At 42.7% G+C, this 7,956-nt stretch overlaps 1 non-coding gene across 1 annotated transcript; it reads left to right on the top strand.

Moving 5' to 3' along the window:
- The first annotated feature begins 3,305 nt into the window (after nucleotides 1–3,305).
- Nucleotides 3,306–3,377, top strand: TRNAG-GCC. The gene has a single exon. It is a non-coding gene; the product is annotated as a tRNA-Gly (tRNA).
- The last annotated feature ends 4,579 nt before the right edge of the window (nucleotides 3,378–7,956 follow it).

Here is a 7,956-nt window from a genome sequence, read left to right as displayed (position 1 = left end):
AGGTTAGCTTGGGAAATCATCCTGCAGGAAGTGAGTCTAGAGAAAAATAATTTTAAAGGTGGGATGGACATGTTTTAATGGGGCAAGGTGCTCAAAGAGGGTAGAACGTTTATACACTGGTCCATCAGTGGTCTAGGCTAACTCATGCTCTGAACCAAGAAAGTAGATTTAAGGGGCTGAAGCAAGGTGAACTAGGGTGTGAAGCAATCACTAATTCTTATCAGTCTAAACTGGATTTAGGGTATCTGATGGTTGGCTTGGGATTCAGAGTTAAACCTCCTAATCCCTGTTCAGTTTCTGACATGCTGGACAATCTTTCTGACTATCTATAAAATGGGATTTATAGTACTAAGCCTGCCTACCTCACAGACAAAGAGTCCCTTGTTAGGGCTCACAATATTGTGCACTTTTGAGTGCAGCAGTTTTCATGTTTTTGCATTTTCAGGAGACTTAGGCTGGGGCTGGAAGAAGTGGAATGGAGGGAGCAGAGGGGCTTAAAACCCTCTCTCCTACTGCTCTGTAGAGAGTCAACAGACTAGAGTCAACAGACTGGAGAGGAAGTGTGGCTGAGTGGAAAGAGCATGGGCTTAGGAGTCAGAGGACATGGATTCTAATCCCTGCTCTGCCACTTGTCTGCTGTGTGACCTGGGGCAAGCCATTTAACTTCTCTGTACTTCAGTTACCTCATCTGTAAAATGGGGATTAAGACTGTGATCCCCCCATGGGACAACCTGATTACCTTGTATTTACCCCAGTGCTTAGAGCAGTGCTTGGCATATAGTAAGTGCTAAACAAATACTACTATTATTATTATTACTATTTATAATAATAATAATCAGGCAGTCAATCAGTGCTATTTATTGAACCCTTATGGAGTGCAACACTGTATAGAAGCCTTATTGCATAGTGATTAGAGAACAGGCCTTGGAGTCAGAAGGTCATGGGTTCTAATACTGACTCTGCCATGTGTCTGCTGCATGATTTTGGGCAAGTCACTTCACTTCTTTGTGCCTCAGTTACTTCATCTGTAAAATGGGGATTGAGACTGTGAGCCCCACATGGGACAGAGACTATGTCCAATCCAATTTGTACCTGCCCCAGTGTTTAGTACAGTGCTTGGCACATAGTAAGCACTTAACAAATATCATTATTATTATTTATTATTATTACTAAGCACTTGGGAAAGCACTCTGTTGCTGTTATTTGTGATTCCTGCTCAGGAAGAGTTTATATTGTACACAGTAGTCAGATGTTAAAATAGATTAGGGAATAGAGGAAATAGCAGAGGAGAGAAGAAAGCAAACACAGCTCTTTAGAAGAGGAATTTTTGCAGTTGGATTCAGACAAGAGTTCCTCTTTTAAATGGCCAAGAGATGATTCTACGGATTGGACTTGAGAACAGGATGCAGGCCGAGGAATTGTCCTGAATTCCCACTATCAGGCCACACTTCCCTTCCCTCACCAGGTAACCTGTGCTGAGAGCATTGTTGGCCTCAAGTACCACTCTGTGTGTCTGAAAGAGGTTTTTTATGATATTCTTTAAACACTTACTATGTGCCAAGCACTATACTAAGAGCTAGGGTAGATACAAGATAATTGGGTTGGACACAATCCCTGTCCCACATGGGGCTAAAGGTCTTAATCCTCATTTTACAGTTGAGGGAACTGAGACATAGAGAAGTTAAATGACTTGCCCAAGTTCACACAACAGGAAAGTGACAGAGCTAGGATTAGAACCCAGGTCCTTCTGACTGCCAGGCCTGTTCTCTGTACATTAGGCCATGAGGCCTAAATAAGGCATAGTTAATCAATCAATCGTATTTATTGAGTGCTTACTGTGTGCAGAGCACTGTACTAAACGCTTGGGAAGTACAAGTTGGCAACATATAGAGACAGTCCCTACCCAACAGTGGGCTCACAGTCTAGAAGGGGGAGACAAAGAACAAAACCAAACATATTAACTAAATAAAATAAATAGAATAGATATGTACAAGCAAAATAAATAAATAAATAAATAGAGTAATAAACATGTACAAATATATATACATATATACAGGTGCTGTGGGGAAGGGAAGGAGGTAAGACGGGGGGGATGGAGAGGGGGACGAGGGGGAGAGGAAGGAGGAGACTCAGTCTGTTAACTGTTAACTGTAGTTAACTGTTTGAAGGGGCTGGTACTACTAGTACTAATAATAATGACGGTATTTGTTAAGCGCTTACTATGTGCCAAGCACTGTTTTAAGCACTGGAGTAGATACAAGGTAATCAGGTTGTCCCACATGGGGCTCACAGTCTTGATCCCCATTTTACAGGTGAGGTAACTGAGGTAACTGAGGCAACTGAGGCCTCATTTACTTTGAGTGACTTGCCCAAACTCACACAGCTGACAAGAGGTGGAGCTAGGATTAGAACCCATGACCTCTGACTCCCAAGCCGATGCTCTTTCCACCAAGTCACACTGCTTCTATTACTAATTCCTACTATACACTTAGGCCAAACCTTGAACAATGAACTTCCAGCTCTGCTTGAATGACCTTTGCTTTCCTGTTCTGTTTCACTGTTGGATGATTACAAGGCAGTGCTGCTTCGTTAGCAGAAACTGACATTCAGGTGGTTGGCAGCAGCCAAGGGAATCTTTCATGTGGGCTGAACATCTTCAGAATAGCCAGGAGGGTTTCTTAGCCTCCCTTTGGAAAGTTTCTTTCTTTAATATTCCTTGTATATCACATACCCCAATTTGTAGAAGGAATTCCAGTCCTTCTCCAGTCCCCGGTCTTTCTAGTCAGGTCACAGTGTTGCATCACCACCATCATCTTCGAAGGACACAGACCCCGTTCACTCACCCAGAAATGTAACCTCAAACCGCCACTAGGTTTTCTGCCACAGAAGATGTCAAATATTATCCCTATTACCATTTTTTATGGTATTTAAGTGCTTACTATGTGCCAGGCACTATTCTAACCAATGGAACAGATACAAGCTAATCAGGTTGGAGACAGTCATATTTGAGGTTAAAATAGGAGAATTTTACTTCATGCAAAACCACTCCTTCTTATTTGTCCACCTAAGTTCTTCAAGGCCTCCCTTTGGTCTGTAAGCTCGCTGTGGGCAGGGAATGTGTCTGTTTATTGTTATATTGTACTCTCCCAATCGCTTAGTACAGTGCTCTGAACACGGTAAGTGCTCAATAAGTACAATTGAATGAATGAATGTTTCAAGTGGGGCTCACAATCAAAATCCCCATTTTACAGATGCAGTAACTAGGCCAAAAGGGATTAAATGATTTGCCTAAGGTAACACAGCAGGCAATTGGTGGTTCAGTGGTAGAATTCTTGCCTGCCAAGTGGGAGGCCTGGGTTCGATTCCCAGCCAATGTATAGAACATTTTAGAGAAGCAGCGTGACTCAGTGGAAAGAGCACGGGCTTTGGAGTCAGAGGTCATGGGTTCAAATCCCAGCTCCGCCAACTGTCAGCTGTGTGACTTTGGGCAAATCACTTAACTTCTCTGGGCCTGAGTTCCCTCATCTGTAAAATGGGGATTAAGACTGTGAGCCCCCCATGGGACAACCTGATCACCTTGTAAACTCCCCAGCACTTAGAACAGTGCTTTGCACATAGTAAGCACTTAAGAAATTCCATTATTATTATTATTATTATTATTATTATTATTATTATTAGCGGAACTGGGCTTAGAACTCAGGGCCTTCCGTCTCCCAGGCCCGTGCTCAATCCAGTAGGCAATGTTACTTCTCCCTCCTTCTGGGTCCCTCCATTTTCTTTAACCTTGTCTAGTCCATGCTGATGGTTTAGCAGTTCTCAGAGCTGCCCCAGGGCTAGGGTATTGCAGCTGGGAGGGACTACTTGACCTCAGGCACATGGGTTTTGTTCAGTGGAAGCTCTACTCAATCAGAAACACCACTTTTTGGGGCCAGTGAGGGTTCTGCCCTATACCACTTTCTTCATCAGGTACAGGGAATAATGATACTAATCATCATAATAATAGTAACAATAACTGTGGTATTTGTTAAGCATTTAAACTGTGCCAGGCACTGTTCTAAGTGCTGCAGGGGAATACAAGCAAATCGTGTTGGACACAATCCCTGTCCCACATGGGATTTACAGTCTCAATCCCCATTTTACAGATGAAGTAACCGAGGCACAGAGAAGTAAAGTGACTTCCCAAGATCACAGAGCAGACAAGTAGAATAGCCAGGGTAATAATAATAATAATAATAATAATAATAATAATAATAATAATAATAATAATAATAATAGTATTTGTTAAGCGCTAACTTTGTGCAAAGCACTGTCCTAAGCGCTGGGGAGGTTACAAAGTGATCAGGTTGTCCCACGAGGGGCTCACAGTTTTAATCCCCATTTTACAGATGAGGTAACTGAGGCACAGAGAAGTTAAGTGACTTACCCAAAGTCACACAGCTGACAATTGGTGGAGCTGGGATTTGAACCCGTGACTTCTGACTCCAAAGCCCTTGCTCTTTCCATTGAGCCACATTGCTTCTCAAGATCATTAGAACCCACGATCTTCTGACTCCCAGGCCTTGTGCTCTATCTACTAGGCCATGCTGTTTGTTGTATTGTACTCTCCCAAGGGCTTAGTACAGTGCTCTGCACACAGCTGTGGTTGTCTTATGCTGTCGAGTTGAGTCCGACCCATAGTGATGCCATGGACATATCTCTCCCAGAACCCCAATCGTTCTGGTAGTGTATCCATAGAGTTTTCTCGGTAAAAATTAGGAAGCAGTTTACCATTGCCTCCTTCCATGCAGTAAACCTGAGTCTCTGCCCTCAACTCTCTCCTATGCCACTGCTGCCCAGCACAGCTGAGTTTTGACTTGTATCAGATTGCCTTCCACTCACTAGCCATTGCCCAAGCTAGGAGTAGAATGGATATGCCTCTGCCTGACTCTCCCTCTCATAGTCGAGACTGGTAGAATAATAATAATAATAATGATGATGGCATTTGTTAAGCACTTACTATGTGTAAAGCACTGTTCTAAGTGCTGGGGATGATACAAGGTGATCAGGTTGTCCCACGTGGGGCTCACAGTCTTAATCCCCATTTTACAGATGAGGGAGCTGAGGCCCAGAGAAGTTAAGTGACTTGCCCAAAGTCACACAGCTGACAAGTAGCAGAGCTGGCATTAGAACCCATGACCTCTGAGTCCCAAGCCAAGCCCGGGCTCTTTCCACTGAGCCACGCTGCTTTTCTAACTGTACTGGAAACTCTCCAGATGTGACTCTGAGAGGTGCTGAACACAGTCAGCACTCAATAAATATGATTGAATGAATAAATAAATGCTTCTCTACAGTGATGCACACAGTAAGGGTTCAATAAATACCACTGATTGACTGATTGATTGAATTTCCACAGGGCAGAGCTTGGCTGCTTTGGGAGTCAATACAATGAGACTGTCCAGATCTTTACAGAATTTTCCTTTTTCTTCAGTGTTAATGGCCATCAAGTTCATTGACCTAACTAAAGCATTTGGCAGTCATCAACAGGCCAGGGCTCTGGACATTGCTGAGCAAATCAGGTCCTGAGAAATTTACCAAGATTAATAATAAGAAAATAATTGTGGTATTTGTTAAGCACTTACTATGGCAAGTGTTAAGCTCTAGGGTAGATACAAAATAATCGGATTGGACAGAGCCCCTGTTCATAGGTCAAAGTAGGATGGAGAATAGGTATCTAGGTGAGCTGAGGCACAGCTAAGTTAAGTGACTTGCCCAAGGTCACACAGCAGGCAAATGACAAACTGGGATTAGCATTTCTGATTCCCATTTTTAAACACTGAACATTATTTTTTATCAAATGATAAAACAGCATTGTCAACAACCTGGTCTTGGAATGGACTCAGTTCTGCACAGGCAGAATATTGTGATCATGCCACACCAACATTCACGATGAGTTCCTCTTCACTGCTGCCTCCAACACATTGTTGCTACAACATTACCTCCAATGGATCGCTTTTGCTCTGCTGCCATCTTTGAGAATGGCAGTGGCATAGCCATCTTTAAGAGAATCTATGCGGCAGTCATCATTGAGTAGTACTTGGGGCCTGAGTGATGGCTTACTTTGCTTACTGCCTGAAGCCAGCTCTGCCTGGGGAATATTGCATACCCCACAATGCAACTGGTTCTGTTCCTTAAATGTGTGTTTGTATTGTGTATCATTTCATTAGCACGTTTTCCACAGGCTTACGGGTTATAAAATAGACTCTGATCCTGCATCACTGGAAAAATAATATGAAATTCCTTCATGTGTTATATACTGAAATTATATTTATAGCTAAATTATTGTTTAATATTCATTACAGTCTTTCAAATGATAACATCTCAGTTTTAAATTAATGAAGAGCTGCAACATGCTTTCGTCTTGGCAGGAGACTGCAGAAGTAGAAGCTTGTTCTGCCAATTAATGTAATGCCACTTGAAATTTAATGGATAATTTGTCTAACTTGGGTTGAACAGTAAATTTCTTCTTTTCTTCATCAAAATCAATTCAGACTAACTCCTCCTGAACACCTCTGTACAGTTTTGCACTCCTCTCTCTCCATTAGAATCTTCTTCATTCATAGTTATATAGTTAGGCACTCTTCAAAATTGAGCAAGACTTTTTAACCCCAGTATTTTAGCTGAGTGTGAAGAAACTGGAGCTTCTTCATCTGTTTTGGCATCTTGCAATAATGTTTGGGAATGCCAGAGTTTGACGAGGTCTTCATTTGACAATGATTCCTCTGAATGAGATGGAATTAACTCCTTAACAGTGACATCAACCATGTCTAAATTTTTTCTTTCCCATTTCAGTAACTTTTTTCATTTTCTACCCAAGTTTCTCTATAGTGCCTTGAGAATTGGACACAATCTGTGGGCTGAGCTTCCTCCAAGATCTATTCATCTATCCAGTGCTTAATCTTAGCCCAGTTTGGGAGGAGGCCTGAAAGAAATTACTTTAATATGTGTGGAGCAAAGCATCAAGCAGTACAGGTTGTATCACTTGAGTGGTTGTTTTGTGGGGTGGTTGTAACCTGAATTATGACCCTAAAGTACTCCCTTGGAATTTATGTATTTTTCATTTGTGGTTTTGTCTATTCCCATTGACTGTATCCATATTCATGGCCTTGTTGGCGGGCTCCATCCCCACCTCAAGCCCTTACTGTCTGCTCTCCCATAGTATTAATACTAATTATGGCATTTGTTAAGCACTTACTATGTGCTGGGCACTGTACTAAGCTCTCTTTGGTTGACAGCAGCCGTAGCCCTGCCTTTTCAGTGACTGACCGGTCTCACTCTTTCCTGAAAATCAGGAGAGCAACAAGTTGTAAGATAATTTTTCTAGTGTCTTAAGTCCAGTTGCCATCCTGTGTGGAATGCATCTGTGGGGGATTCTTTAACTAAACCCCTGTGAGGAACTGCTGTAGAAGACATGGCAGTGAGTCTCTTCACTGAGCTGAGAGGAGGATTTAGGGTTAGAAGAGGAAGCTAAATCTAGTTCTGGTTTGGCCTCAGCCATTCTCACCACCAGCCTCAGACATTTGGCTGCCTGGAGGAGAGGGAAAATCATCTTCTAATTCCTGTTTCATAGGTTGAGATTATGCTCCACTGTATGAATGATGTCAAAAAGGTCTGCTGGAACCTCTGAACCCAGATAATTTCTCTGGAATGACCCCTGATGCCCCCTTTCCCAACTGCCTCCAAAGCCATTGTGTTTCTCCCCCAGGTCCATGATCACACAGGGGCCATTTCTGAGTAGTGTAGGGGGAGGTGGAGAACTTTCAAATTTTCTGTTTCTGCTGCCTTGTCACTGCCACTCTTATGAGCACCCTGAGGTGGCTGCCTTGCTCACTTACTATATGAAGTCACCGCTGTCTTGCTTACTTCTCCTTCCCTCCTTAGCCTGTTCCCTTATTTTAATTCTCTTCCCTTTGTTCAAGA

The sequence above is a fragment of the Tachyglossus aculeatus genome, chromosome 7, assembly GCF_015852505.1.
Source record: "Tachyglossus aculeatus isolate mTacAcu1 chromosome 7, mTacAcu1.pri, whole genome shotgun sequence".
NCBI lineage: Eukaryota > Metazoa > Chordata > Mammalia > Monotremata > Tachyglossidae > Tachyglossus > Tachyglossus aculeatus.
The sequence above is the reverse complement of the archived record's forward strand: the minus strand, read 5'-3'. Positions and strand labels throughout refer to the sequence as shown.